The following is a 16,165-nucleotide window of genomic DNA, read 5'->3' as shown; positions in this document are numbered from 1 at the left end:
GAGAGGTTAGGTTCTTCCTACAGTGTGGATGGATTATTTTTTTTAGCACATTCTGAGCTTGCTACCTCCTCATTACTGCCAACACCAAAGTTTTCTGATGACAGTGCCAGTGGGTCTGCAAGATTGTCCTGCACTGGTCGGTGATATCAAACACTGCTCATGTTGGTGCCAGTGGGACTGCAAGATTGCATGCGCTGGTTAGTAAATAATACTACCAATGACAGTGCCAGGGGGTCTGCGAGATTGTCTCACTGTGCTTTTCAAATAATATTTATACTGTCATTGTCTGTGGGAATGCAAGATTTTCCCTCACCGTGTCATATAGTTTGCCTACGCGCGTATGGTTGGCAGCTATTTACAAGTTCTACTGCTCTTAGGACGCTTTTTTGTGCCGCAACCTAGGGTGGTGATAAACATTTTCTTTTGCACTGAGAACACTCCTGCGTGCAGTGCATATACGTATTCTACTGGCTCTCTGTACTAACAGTCTACACACGTAATGCAGTTTGCACTGCAGGGAGGGTAGCCTGGTATTTCACAATTTCTATGCTTGTAACAATATGATTATGTTCAGAAATTATTTGTACTTATTTTCAGTTATGCAACTGTTTATGTCCAGCAATAATTTGTATTTATTTTCTGTCATGTATAGTTTTATTATTACCTGTGTACTCGTATTGCATCTTTAAACTTTTATATTCAGCTTTCTACGTCTTTCTGTCAGAATATTGTTTTTGTAAAGTAAAATTTTCCAGTCTCAGCAATGTCGCTGACATCACCGTGGGGTAATGATACGTGTCGAGTACAATTTTGGTATCTGAATGTTTGGTATCTCAATCGATTGTGGGCGAGCAGCGATGTTTAAGCTATTTCGCAGAAGTGAGCATCTTTGAGCAGCGAGAGGGCGTAGTGGAGCAGACAAGGTTTAACTTTGGTAGAGAGTGCAGTCAAAGTTCTTTCTGCTGTATTAGAGTTAGGCTGATAATACACTCCTGGAAATTGAAATAAGAACACCGTGAATTCATTGTCCCAGGAAGGGGAAACTTTATTGACACATTCCTGGGGTCAGATACATCACATGATCACACTGACAGAACCACAGGCACATAGACACAGGCAACAGAGCATGCACAATGTCGGCACTAGTACAGTGTATATCCACCTTTCGCAGCAATGCAGGCTGCTATTCTCCCATGGAGACGATCGTAGAGATGCTGGATGTAGTCCTGTGGAACGGCTTGCCATGCCATTTCCACCTGGCGCCTCAGTTGGACCAGCGTTCGTGCTGGACGTGCAGACCGCGTGAGACGACGCTTCATCCAGTCCCAAACATGCTCAATGGGGGACAGATCCGGAGATCTTGCTGGCCAGGGTAGTTGGCTTACACCTTCTAGAGCACGTTGGGTGGCACGGGATACATGCGGACGTGCATTGTCCTGTTGGAACAGCAAGTTCCCTTGCCGGTCTAGGAATGGTAGAACGATGGGTTCGATGACGGTTTGGATGTACCGTGCACTATTCAGTGTCCCCTCGACGATCACCAGTGGTGTACGGCCAGTGTAGGAGATCGCTCCCCACACCATGATGCCGGGTGTTGGCCCTGTGTGCCTCGGTCGTATGCAGTCCTGATTGTGGCGCTCACCTGCACGGCGCCAAACACGCATACGACCATCATTGGCACCAAGGCAGAAGCGACTCTCATCGCTGAAGACGACACGTCTCCATTCGTCCCTCCATTCACGCCTGTCGCGACACCACTGGAGGCGGGCTGCACGATGTTGAGGCGTGAGCGGAAGACGGCCTAACGGTGTGCGGGACCGTAGCCCAGCTTCATGGAGACGGTTGCGAATGGTCCTCGCCGATACCCCAGGAGCAACAGTGTTCCTAATTTGCTGGGAAGTGGCGGTGCGGTCCCCTACGGCACTGCGTAGGATCCTACGGTCTTGGCGTGCATCCGTGCGTCGCTGCGGTCCGGTCCCAGGTCGACGGGCACGTGCACCTTCCGCCGACCACTGGCGACAAAATCGATGTACTGTGGAGACCTCACGCCCCACGTGTTGAGCAATTCGGCGGTACGTCCACCCGGCCTCCCGCATGCCCACTATACGCCCTCGCTCAAAGTCCGTCAACTGCACATACGGTTCACGTCCACGCTGTCGCGGCATGCTACCAGTGTTAAAGACTGCGATGGAGCTCCGTATGCCACGGCAAACTGGCTGACACTGACGGCGGCGGTGCACAAATGCTGCGCAGCTAGCGCCATTCGACGGCCAACACCGCGGTTCCTGGTGTGTCCGACGTGCCGTGCGTGTGATCATTGCTTGTACAGCCCTCTCGCAGTGTCCGGAGCAAGTATGGTGGGTCTGACACACCGGTGTCAATGTGTTCTTTTTTCCATTTCCAGGAGTGTATTTAGCAGTTTGGAGTGAGGAAGTAATTAAATATTACGATTCAAATTTAATATCTCAATTTATCAATTCGGTCAACCAACAAGTTTATGAAACTGATTTGTGAAGGAAGAAATGTAATGGATTGTCAGGTAAATATAATAATGATGTTAGTTTTTTGTACAATTGCTGCGTCTTTGAACTGACTTGGTTATTGTACTGAAAGTTGTTGGGTTTAAGAGATAGGAAAGTATATTGTTTGTATGTTGAGAAGTTCATTAAATTTAAAGTCTGCCTTGAGCACTTTTTCTCAATATACAAAAAAGACACAGTTTTGTTATTTATAAGCATATTTCATTTTCTTACCAACCTTTCTCTTACAACTCTTTTTAATGGATCATCCAACAAAGTATGCTCGATAAACAGTTCAATTTGCAATTAACACAGAACTCATTGCACCTCTCGTGTATGTGTGTGGATACAGTAATTCGCAGCTTTAGCATAGCGGCGCGCTAGACAGAGCAGTACTGCAACGCGTTATCCAGATTTGCACAGAATAGAGGTAAGGAGAAAATATTACGATTTTTTTTATTTATTCAACCAGGGCTAAGTTACGTTATTCAGGACAGTTTTTGTGATTAAATTTTGCAAACCCTGTTATTCTAGGTTTCATGTCCAAGTTAATTACTCGTATTCAGGCAGTTTATACTGTTCAAAATTCTTGCAGCCAAATTGTTAACTTTTACAATATGAAATACTTCCCCTTTCACTAAGACAATTAATTACTTTTACATTGCAACTTGGCTTTCACATAACGACTGAACAAGCTTCATTACGAGATTTCAGTTAGTATTATAGCTCAGAGCTTACCATCAGATACAGAGTACTTCATACATATTTTTGTTTATTTAGATAACTTTCACCCTGTTCGACAGTACATAACGTCTGCGCGGTCTTGGTTTAGTGTGGTTGTTACATCGCGTTTCCACTTCACAGTTACATCACCAACAATCGATATGGATAGTTTTAGAATGGTTGACATGTCCTTGACGTATGTTACTCATGTGACTAGTCCACGTTCGAAGTACCAAGCTCTCTTGACGACCCATTCTGCTGTCATTGCTTCCCTACTGACAAAAGAATACATCCGGTCACCTTTTATACTGCCGATCCGCCTCTAGAGACATCCACTAGTTTATTTTACATTACATAGGCCTGTCAGGATACTTTTGATCATGTAGTGTATGCTGATTGTAGATAAGGTTGCGCTGAAAGATGGATCTAGTACACGACATGCAAATTTCAGTATGTTCCATCCGGTGACTATGGAGTTGCAGCTTTCACGGCAGCAATGTAATAATAATATTTTGCAGTGGAATGATCCCGTGATGTGAAAATTAGGAACACTCCATGACAGCTCAATTTAACACCCCATGGACTTCCCTTTAATGATACGTAAAGATATGTCTTATCTTTACGTAAGAAACAGGATGGTAAAACTCTTTTTGAACGGCCCACTCCATTCAGCACCGATCTGCACTCCTGGCAATAGCTTCGGTCACGAGTCCCTTCACAGAGGGCAGAAAATCACAGAACCAAGAGTGTGCAATCCGCCGCAGGCATATCGGTGATCGCACAGACACATCGCTGATAGCTGGGAGCGTTTACCCCGCAGCTGTTCACATTGCCAGCTGTATGTATTACTTAAGCTGGTGTGAGGCGAGAACGTTGTTCTCCAACCTGCTTCTTCTTTTTCTTGCGCCTGAGTCACTCATAGGCGTAAGGTTGGCATGGGTATTACCGTGTTTGGCATGGTTAGTTTAAATGCTGGCCGATGCTCTTCGTTTTGCCACACCGTTCCCATCCCGAAAAGGAATATGCGTACCCCAGTCAACTACGCGTAGTCTTATTATTGTGAAACTGGGCGAAAGTTTTCTCAGTATTTGCGAAACCTATAACTGAGGCGAAGCTTGGGTACCAGCTCGGTATTCACCTAGTAGGGTGGATTCGATCCGGGGCCGACATACCTCCACGTACCAGAAGCGCCCGAGTGGGTTGGGTGGATGTTCAATACTTCCAAGAATTTAGTCAACAAGTAAAAACAAATTGTCAGGGATAAGTTTCCCGAGCGTAGCTTTTCAAGGTATTTTAAGTATTAAGGGGCAAGATTAGTTTGGCCCAACATTGTTAATGCACTTTCCACGGAAGATTGACTGGTTTTAATCCTATGGCAATAATTCGCCGGTTTTTATTCACAGCCGGCTAGGGTGGCCGAGCGGTTCTAGGCGCTACAGTTTGGAACCGCGCGACCGCTACGGTCGCAGGTTCGAATCCTGCCTCGGGCATGGATGTGTGTAATGTCCTTAGGTTAGTTAGGTTTAAGTAGTTCTAAGTTCTAGGGGACTGATGGCCTCAGAAGTTAAGTCCCATAGCGCTCAGAGCCATTTTTTATTCACATGTATTTAATCACATGCCACATGTAGATTTTCGTCTTGATATTTTAAAAGCACTCCGTCATCAGGCCACGAATGGCCTGCCGGGACCATCAGACGGCCGTGTCATCCTCAGTAGAGGATGCAGATAGGAGGGGCGTGTGGCCAGCACACCGCTCTCCCGGTCGTTATGATGGTATTCTTGACCGAAGACGCTACTATTCGGTCGAGTAGCTCCTCAATTGGCATCACGAGGCTGAGTGCACCCCGAAAAATGGCAACAGCGCATGGCGGTCTGATGGTCACCCATCCAAGTGCCGACCACGCCCGACAGCGCTTAACTTCGGTGATCTCACGGGAACCGGTGTATCCACTGTGACAAGGCCGTTGCCATTCGTCCTGATATTTTACGGAAGAGAAATGATAAGTTTGGTGAAACAGGATAACTAATTTACACTTTTTATGAGACCTCATGTTATCCCATATGAAGCGGTTTTGATTATGGGTTTAGCTTTGGTCACAAGTAGCTTCGTATTCATAAACGTCGAAATCAGTACCTGTTTAAAATCGCCACTCATAGTTCTTGTTCTTGAAATTATTTTCTGTTGCGGCGTCGGCACGGGCGTCCCACAAGTTGGTTGTCATTTTCGAAAATCCAGTGGCTGTCACAGTGAGGCGATTTCCCCAAGCTGCCTTACGACAGCCCGTCCTGCTCCACGTACATCGCCTGGGGGAAGCGCTTTTCAGGTGGACGTGACATCAAGCGGGATTTTTCCGTCACAATAACGGCACCCAGACGCGTATACGGTATCTGAGCCTCCAGCCTACCACTGGGAATGTATGTGTCGCGAGGCACTTCCAGGAATTATCGCACGGTTAGATTTCACCCGATTGCTCTGACTCATGACTTCATATTTGAAGCAAACATCATAGTATACACCTCTTACTAAGACAGCCACACGCAACAATTAATAACGGGCTGCTTACATGCCTCAAGACGGCGACCACAAGATAGGTCATTACGCTCGCAAACAGACATAAGAAACAGGCGAAATATTTCAGTCATCTAACGAAATGAAACAAACGGGACAAGCACTAGAATTTGGTGGTTTTTGGTAGTGACAAACTAAATATACGCTACTGCAAGACTAACGTCACTCTAAATAACCACAAAATCGAAAAATAACGCACACATGATGTCCTCCATAATAAACCAGACAAACGAATACAAGAAAAATATAATTGGGGTCGAATATTTCACTCGACTATTATAGCTGAAAGAAAGACAGTCATATTTGACACCCCACTCCCACCCCCTCTCACAGATAAATATTAAATAGTACCGTAAATTTTACCTCAAAACATACACACCTGCCGGCCGTGGTGGCCGAGCGACTCTAGGCGCTTCAGTCTGGAACCGCGTGACCGCTACGGTGCCAGGTTCGAATCCTGCCTCGGGCATGAATGTGTGTGACGTCCTTAGGTTAGTTAGGTTTAAGTAGTTCTAAGTTGTAGGGGACTGATGACCTCAGATGTTAAGTCCCATAGCGCTCAGAGCCATTTGAACCAAGCCATACACACCTCTTCTTCACCCTCATAAAACTATAACAATAACTATCGCAATTTTCACGACACCTATATAGCTCAAACACAAACATCTATACAACCCCCCCCCCCCCAAATTAAACAAAACAAACACAAATTCCAAAAGAAATTTCTCTTCCATAAGCAAGCTACAATCTCACAGTGAATAAAAAAGATTATGAAAATGTACTCACCAACAACAGGCAACTCAAAATTAATGAAGTATGACTACAAAACATACAGCACTCCCCCGCCCGATGCACACACACACACACACACACACACACACACTCAGTGTGCTGCAAGATAAATAAATAGGCGACAGTCAAGTTACTGACACATACTGCTTTTGCCCACGACGTTCCCCGCCTCAAAAGTTGGAGCTTCCGCTCCGCGCGAAGCTTTTAAAGCTGCTCGAGAAATTCGAAACTACAACACTTGAATAAAACGTGAATCTTCTTCTACTCCAGTACAGAGAACACGTATCCTTGGAGCCACAAGAAGTTCTCGACAAACGTAAAAACGAAATTCAAAACTACAAAGCTTAATTGAAACTTGAAGCTGATTCTACTCTATTAAAGAGAACACGCATTCTTGGAGCCACTAAAAGTTCTCGACAAAATATCAAAATAATGCTAGGGAACGGCACGAGCAATTTCAGGCTATATGGCATTATTGTTACATATCTTTGGGTCAAAATTAGACAACAACCCCGATAACTACGTACCATATCTCTGCTAAGCAAAATCAATAGAAATAGGTAAACGAGCCCTCCATGAATATTTCAGTAAATTCATTATCCTGAGAAGTATTTCAGTGCGTCTAATTTTGTTGCGGCAGACCGACGCTCTTCACCAGTTCCCTTGATTCACACAAACTTTTACCCTCAGTACCGCATTATAAGTCCGTGCAACGAACTCGTTTCCTTAGTGCAGTGACCTTCCTAAGTGGTTCGCAACACATTTAATTCCTGACATTAAAAAAATGAGGCTTACTATAAACGTTATTTGGTATCATTGTGAGAAGATCAACTTTAATGGGCAAGGTGAAGAAAGCCATGAGAGTATTAACTGAGTAGCTTTCATTGTCCAACAAAGCTAGGCTGGAGGATCAAGCACAGGATTGGAATGTCGAGTAAATGCGGGGTCCAGAAATAGTGGGACGCATATTTTAATTTAGTGCCTCATGATCATACTTCAAAACTGGGAATAACTGATATATAATCACCTCCACTACACTTGGATTTTTCGACACATTTTAAATGTAGGGGTATCCGAAGTAGAAAGCAAAGTAAACTAAAAAAAATAAGGGCTCATCCAGACTCCCTAAAAAGGTCATAACTGGCAACTGACGCTTCTTATGTCCCGTTTTGTTTCGTTGTTAACGAAGTGAAAGTCTGTATGGATTTTTGTTTACAACAGAGAAATTTGCTCTACATATGGTATTACAAAAAAATCAACTTGTATGCATACAATGAGCCTGAAGCGTCCGGCAAATCACCAGATGATAACAGGTAAATGCTGTTTGTTGCATAGGAAGCTTAATGTCTCAACAGTTCGTTGACTTAACTTCTTCTACCAGTTATTATCAAAGGAAAATGTCGAGTCCCTGCGAGTTTTCTACGTTTTTGCACTACTGACGAGGGAAAGGATCCCACGAGGAAGAAAAGAATCCAAATTATGTCTCAGTGAAAAAATTCAAGTTACAATGATGTTCCATTGCATTTTGGAGTTTATTTTCATTCTACACTGAAGAGCCAAAGAAACTAGCATACCTGCCTAATATAGTGTAGGGCCCCAGCGGGCACGCAGAAGTGACGCAACACGACGTGGCAAAGACTCGACTAATGCCTGAAGTAGTGCTGACACTATGAATCCTGCAGGACTGACCATAAATCCGTAAGAGTACGAGGCGATGGACATCTCTTCTAAACATCACGTTGCAAGGCATCCCGGATATGCTCAATAATGTTCATGTCTGCGGACTTTGGTGGCCAGCGGATGTTCTTAAACCCAGATGAGTTTTCCTGGAGCCACTCTGTAGCAATTCTGAACGTGTGGAGTGTCACATTGTCCTGCTGGAATTGCCCCAGTCCGTCGGAATGCACAATGCACATGAATGGATAACGGTGATCAGACAAGAGGCTTACGTACGTGTCACCTGTCAGAGTAGTATGTAGACGTATAAGGGGTCCCGTATCACTCCAACTGCACACGCCCCACACCATAACAGACATCCACCGCCTTGAACAGTCTCCTGTGACATGCAGCGTCCATCGATTCATGAGGCTGTCTCCATACCCGTAAACGTCAATCCCCTCGATACAATTTGAAACGAGACTCGTCCGACCAGGCAACATATTTCCAGTCATCAACAATCCAAAGTCGGTGTTGACGGGCCCAGGCGAGGCGTAAAGCTTTGTATCATGCAGTCATCGAGGGTACACGAGTGGGCCTTCGGCTCCGAAAGCCCAGAACATGATGTTTCGTTGAATGGTTCGCACGCTGACACTTGTTGATGGCCCAGCATTGGAATCAGCAGCAATGTGCGGAAGGTTGCACTTCTGTCACGTTGAACGATTCTCTTCAGTCGTCATTCGTCCCGTTCTTGCAGGATATTTTTCCTGCCGCAGCGATGCCGTAGATTTGATGTCTTACTGTATTCTTGATATTCACGATACACTTATGAAAAAGTCGTACGGGAAAATCTCCGCTTCATCGTTAATTCGGACATGCTGTTTCCCATCGTTTGTGCGCCGACTATAACACCATGTTCAAACTCACTTGAATCTTGATAACCTGCCATTGTAGCAGGAGTAACCGATGTAACAACTGGGTCAGACACTTTTTTTCTTATGTAGGCGTTGTCGATGGTAGTGCCGTATTCTGCCTGTTTACATATTTCTGTATTTTAATACGCATGCCTATACTTTGACGCTTCAGTGTTTTATAGTGTACCTTTAGCAGGCCGCATCTGTACTTCACTGATCAACATGTCTGACTTCCATTGAGAACGCGCGGGTTCAATGTCCAGTACTATCAGGGTGCCGGCCATTGTGGCCGAGCGGTTCTAGGCGCTTCAGGTTGGAACCGCGCGACCGCTACGGTCGCAGGTTCGAATCCTGCCTCAGGCAAGAATGTGTGTGCTGTCCTTAGGTTAGTTAGGTTTAAGTAATTCTCAGTTCTAGGGGACTGATGACCTCAGAAGTTAAGGCCCATAGTGCTCAGAGCCATTTGAAACACTATCAGGGTTTTCTCCATGGTGGGAGGACGTGAAGACGACGCGATGTCTCGTGACGCCAATTGATGAACTATTTGGCGGGAAAATCGGTTCCTAGATATGGAAAGCCAACGGCCAGCAGAGCATTTTGCTGGCCCTATCACTGTTAGCCCAATTAAGCCATATGCGAGAGGATGAGTTGGTGGTTAGGCAGTTTCGCAACTTTATATCGTTTATCACATAAGGTCTAGAAGTTAAAAATATATTTCCCTCCACTGTGTCGTCACTCGACTTATATCTTCTTTTATCAATGCTCTCCAACTGTGAAAAATACAACTGTGAATCTATGTAAACAAAAATGTAAATATTCAGTTTTTTTTTTTTTCAACATCGTGTGTTTCCTAACGTTCTTCACCGATTCTTTTGAAATTTTAACACATTGTTGCAATGTATATGAATCTACTGGAGCTCCATATGATATAAAACGTTATATGTGTATTTAAAAAGAGCCGACAGAAATCATGGGATATTTCCTATTAACGTTTCGGACCTCCTCCTGCCAGCCTCGTGCATCAATTCGACATGGCACGAACTCAACAAGTCACTGGAAGTCCCCTACCGAAATACCGAGTCAGCTGCCCGTATAGCCGTCCCTAATTGCTGAAGTGTTGCCAATGTAGGATTTTGTGCACGAACTGAGCTTTCGATTATGTCTCATTAATGAACGATGCGATTCATTTCAGGGAATCTGTTTCGCCAAATCATTCGCTCAAACTGTCCAGAATGTTTTTCGAACCAACCGCGAACAATTGTGGCCCGGTGTAGTGACGCATTGTCACCCATAAAATTTCATCGTCGTTTCGGAACACGAATTTCATGAATGGCTGCAGATGAACTCCAAGTAGCCGAACGTAACCATTTCCTGTTCAATGGTCGGTTCAGATGGCTTGGAACACCCAGTCCACTCCATATAGACACAGCCCACACCATTTTAGAGCCATAAAGAGCTTGCACAGCGTCTTGTTGACAACTTGCATACATGGATTCACGGGTTCTGTACCTCACGCAAACCCTAACATCAGCTCTTACCAACTGAAATCGGGACTCATCTGACCAAATCACGATTTTCCAGTCTTCTAGGGTCCAACCTATATGGCCGCCGTCCCAGGAGTAGAGCTGCAGGCGGTGTCGTGCTGCTAGCCAAGGCACTCCCGTCGGACGTTTGCTGCCACAGCCCAGTAACATCATATTTCGCTGCTCTGTCCTAAGAGGTATGTTCGTCGTATGCCACACATTGATCTCTGCAGTATTACTTGTCTGATAGCACTGTCAACTGTACGCAAACGCCGCTGCTCTCGTTTGTTAAGCGAAGGCCATAGGCCACTGCGTTTTCGTTGGTGAGAGTGGATCTCAGAATATTGAATTCTCTGACAATTTTCGAAATGGAATGTCCATTGCGGCTAGCCAAAACTATCATTCCGCGTTCGAAGTCGGTTAATTCCATTGTGTCGCCTTTATCACATCGCAAAACATTTTCACATGAATCATCTGACCACAAATGATCCACTGATGCACTGCCTTTTATACTCTCTGTACGCGATGCCACCCAATTCTGTATATCGTCGATGAACAAACAATACAGCGCAACTGAATGATTATCGATTTTGTGGTTTTCAGTCAGTTGACATCCTTGACTCTCAGCGCATTTTCTGTTACCGCCAGAGCCGGCCGCGGTGGCCGTGCGGTTCTGGCACTGCAGTCCGGAACCGCGGGGCTGCTACGGTCGCAGGTTCGAATCCTGCCTCGGGCATGGGTTTGTGTGATGTCCTTAGGTTAGTTAGGTTTAAGTAGTTCAAAGCTCTAGGGGACTTATGACCTAAGATGTTGAGTCCCATAGTGCTCAGAGCCATTTGAACCATTTTTTTGTTACCGCCAGAATGCCGATTTTTTTAATTATTTACATATATATAGTGAACTAAAGCGATACCTCTTATATGACACAGCGAAAAATGGATGGAAATACCGCTTAAGTGCAAAAGAACGATATACTGCGTAACTAGATAGTTTTGGACGTGGTAAACAACACTACGTAAATTCAAAAGCGTGCAGCCACAGTACATTGTTATATTTACTACGTATCTCTCAGTGTTCAAAAATGGTTCCTTGGTTCTACCTGCAGTTCATGAAAAAAAATGGTTCAACTGGCTCTGAGCACTATGCGACTTAACTTCTGAGGTCATCAGTCGCCTAGATCTTAGAACTACTTAAACCTAACTAACCTAAGGACATCACACACATCCATGCCCGAGGCAGGATTCGAACCTGCGACCGTAGCGGTCGCCCGGCTCCAGAATGTAGCGCCTAGAACCGCACGGCCACTCCGGCCGGCTCATGAAAATGGACAGCGTTTCGTAAGATGATATCGTTACTGGGGAAGAAATTTTTCCCCGGCTGAATTGAGGGTATGAAAGCCGAGAATCTTCTTGAAAGTGATTGATAGTGGCAAGAAAATTGTTTTTCACTTATCTCGCATTAACAGCAGTCCGCTAAATATCTCAAATTTAGAAGTACCACAACTGCTTTATTGTAACGCTACACTTACCTTATTGTGTGCTTTTTCCCTTTCTGCTAAGTATGTTTGGAATGCCCATATGATTATATATTCTCATGTAAATACAGAGCGAACAACAGGCAAGAATGGTAGCAACAATGAAGTTACATGCACAGGAGGGGTTCTCAGTCACTTTTGCTGTACCTTTTAATGACACCGGTAATTTTTATTATGACTGCTAGTGTTATTAATTGCAATGTAATCGTCGTTATCGAAAAGACATGAATTTGAAATTCATCTTTGGTCGTCTCAAGTTAGTTTTTCAAACATTTCTTTTCTAGAAACGGCGCTAACTGCATCCAAGTATGCTGAAAACTAACTTGCTGAAGCGTGGCGCCTTGTATCGTTCCTGTCTAGACCTGCGTACTGGGAGAATGACTCATGCGTGCACAGTGAGAGATGGTCTGAAGCGGGTTCGTTTGAGTACGTAGTCCTAATTTTCATCCAGCAGAGTCCAGTAGTCCACAGGGACATTCAAGAAACAGGTCAATAGAATGTTTTTGTGAATTTTTCTGTTTATTTCTTGAAGGCTCTTTCGTTTATTTATGTTTGTTCAGTTTTGTATATGCTTTTAGTAGTGTGAATGATGCATGAATGTGATCTAAAGTAAATATATGGATCATTGTTCGACTAGTAAATGCTGCACTCACTAGCGTGAGAAGCTTTGAAGACGGTGTGAATGCTGACGGCGGGGAATTTAGCATCATAATATGTTAGGTAAGTTTATGGTAAAAGGAAAGCTAATTAGAGTTCAAATGAAAATTGTTAATAACGTAAAGTATAAACAAAATATCAGAATATTAAATATTTATTTCGGGAAAAGGTACAGTTCGAAAGTGTATTGGTTGTTGATTGGTTAGTCATGAAAAACGCGGTCTAAAGAGGGAGAATATTATTATTTCTATTGGCCTTAAAGAAAACTGACCAATCAGAATGGAGTATTCTTCGCGCGTCTTTTCTCCTGGAGGTAGAGAACGCTTAGAGCAGTCTAAAGAGTCGGAGCCCGGCCTTACAATGTTACAGTCGTGTGTAGTATAAGCTCCGAAGGAAGTTAGAGTTTGCCGGTTTAGTTGTGCTGCATGCCCCAAAACTGTTTTAGAGTGAAGGCATATTTATTCAGGTGTGTGTTTTAGAAAGTACGGATTTTTTAAGTAATTTTGTGTATGAGAAAAGACAGTAATTCCGCGTGGCATATTGAGCAGATCGGTGACTAAAAACTTCAGTGCATTAGACACCATAAACTTAATGGCATGGGGAGCATTTTCATTTAAGAACAATCCGTGCTTAGTAGCCGTTCAGATTTAGGGAAATACGTAACCATAAACCTGCCAACGTGAGTGAAAGGGTTTGTGCGCGACTGTATTAAAATTAACACGGGCTTGGCACTGAAGGTGTACATTATCAAGGTTCAGAATACACCGAAGATTTGCTAGTATTTCCTCTTTTAGATCAAAATTAAGACCTTTTCCCGACTCTTGGAGTAGTTACGCTGTATTCAGCCTGATGCAAGTTGAAGTACGGTAGGTTTCTACTCGGCTTTCCTACCGGCGACCTGCTGAAACGATTTCACTGGTAGGGCCGGTAATGGACGAAAGGAACCACGCCGCCGCATTGCCACTGGAGATGACAGCAATTCTTCGCATTTATTGATACACAATGGTGCTGATCTTTTTACCAGGCAATTTAGATAACTTATCGAAAGTTGAAGGAAGTAAGGATGTTGAAAGTGGAGGCCAAGAATTTTGTGGTGACTTAAACAGTGACAGGAAAAAGAATTCTAAGCCTACCCTAAAGAGTGGATGAAAAACGGCTAAAAAAAACTCTGAGAATGCGCGGACAAGCGTATACTGGATACAAATAAGTCGAAGTGGCAAAGTTATTCGTAATTGTCCAAGAGAGGCACGAAAATTAGGTTCGACGTGTACTTCAGACATGTGTCAGAAATCCGTTCAAAGAAGGCGTTGTTAATTTTCTGCAGGTGACGGACATGCAATTTTTAACACGTTCTGAGAAACGATGTCGTGGGATAGACGAAGAATTATGTAATCATTCTTGTGGAGATAATTCCAACCAAACTTCCAGGGAAGTTTACTGGTGAATCTAGGGAAAAAGGCACGCTGGTTTATTATCTGAGAAATGATACGGGAGAACACCAAGTATGCAAAAACGGCGTCTCTCTACTCTTGGCATAAAGAATGGACTGTGAGGTATTGACTGGATAATTTCACAAAGGGGTTGAGTCCTGATTCAGGATCGTAAAGTTCCCGAATAAAACGAACGAAGAAGAAAGATGAGAAAACATCGTAGAAGAATTCCTGAACTTTCTTTAGAAACTGCCAGCACATTACTGCAGAAAGTCCTCAAAGCTGTATATTGAGCCTATTGTACAAAGCAAACAACAGCTGTATGGACTCTACATCCGAAAATGTAGTAAGGAACAGGTTTCACCATTAATTTGGCCACTTTTAACTTGATTTTCGAAGAGGGTAACCTCAACTTATTTTCTCCAAGAAAGATCAGTGCGACTAGTTACAGACTCAGAAACTTGACATGTGGAAGCAGCACATACAACGGAGAGAGCAGGCGAGGTTGCAGCAAGATCTAGATAAGAAAGATGCCCAGTGGAAGCTCTGCGGAGTCTAATCCATGGACTTACAGGCCGTGAAAGTAGCATCACTTTTACAGGCAAGTGCAGTTTATTATAAAACAGAACTGCCTACAATAACTTTACAATGTATAATTTAGAAAGTCATGATGCTGTGTGTTACTGGTTCGATGAAACGCTAGGTGAATTGCATGCATCAAGTTTTGCCTCGTGTATTGTGAACACACTATCCGAAACAATTAAAGAAAATCCTGTCCCAGTCATTTTGTATTCTGACGGCTGCACATATCAGAACAGAAACGTGATATTATCAAACGCTCTTTTAAGATTAACGATTGATTCAGGAGTATCGATTACGCAAAAGTTTTTGGAGAAAGGTCATGCTCAGATGGAATGTGACTCAGTCCATAGTTCCATAGAGTGCAAGCTCAAAGGACGTGAAGTTACACTTCCTAACCAAGCGAAGTCCATTACCCAGATTACTCCTTTCTCCACTAGCTATGCAGGGAAAAGTGTGTGGCTGTATGACTCAATTAAGCCTGGAAGAGCTGCAAGGAATGAGAAAACGGACCTGAGGGCGATTCATTACTGTCCAAATTATTTCAAGTGCACTTTCAACGAAGTGTGTCAAGAAATACCAACATGTCCGAGAAAATTTTCTAGAAAAGTTTGCTTCCTGAATGTATACAAATAACGACTGAAAAGAAACTTCCTGGCAGATTAAAACTGTGTGCCCGACCGAGACTCGAACTCGGGACCTTTGCCTTTCGCGGGCAAGTGCTCTACCAACTGAGATACCGAAGCACGACTCACGCCCGGTACTCACAGCTTTACTTCTGCCAGTACCTCGTCTCCTACCTGGAAGTTTCATATCAGCGCACACTCCACTGCAGAGTGAAATTCTCATTCTGGGAACGACTGAAAACATAGAAAGTCAAATGGGATCATTTACAACAACTTAAAGCCGTTGTTCCTAAGGGTTGTCATTGTTATTACGACAACATGACTCAAGAATGATTATCAGCTTGGACGTTACTGTTTCAGGAATGACAGTGCGGCTAAGTTCTTCTTGTTCGCCAGTTTTTTCTTGAAGCAGTCTATAGAAATTATCAGACGCATATGAACCGTGTGTATATTTGAAGTTTTTCCATGAAGTCTTTCAATACAATCTTTCCAAAACGATGTTGTTACTGTTTTTCAGAATCAAAAATAACGTAAAAGCTGTAAGTCGTACAGGAGACTGACAAACAAATACCACGTAGATAACATTCCTCTTTCATAAATACCGAGACAATTATGCGTATTTGCCGTACGTAGACTTTATAAA

At 43.7% G+C, this 16,165-nt stretch overlaps 1 pseudogene; it reads right to left on the bottom strand.

Annotated features, from left to right (window-relative positions):
- Positions 1–5,094: 5,094 nt before the first annotated feature.
- LOC126264016 (5S ribosomal RNA) lies at positions 5,095–5,211 on the bottom strand (annotated as a pseudogene).
- Positions 5,212–16,165: the final 10,954 nt, after the last annotated feature.

Source organism: Schistocerca nitens, chromosome 6 (assembly GCF_023898315.1).
Source record: "Schistocerca nitens isolate TAMUIC-IGC-003100 chromosome 6, iqSchNite1.1, whole genome shotgun sequence".
Lineage (NCBI taxonomy): Eukaryota > Metazoa > Arthropoda > Insecta > Orthoptera > Acrididae > Schistocerca > Schistocerca nitens.
Note: the sequence above shows the minus strand (reverse complement) of the source record. Positions and strands in the feature narration are given on the sequence as shown.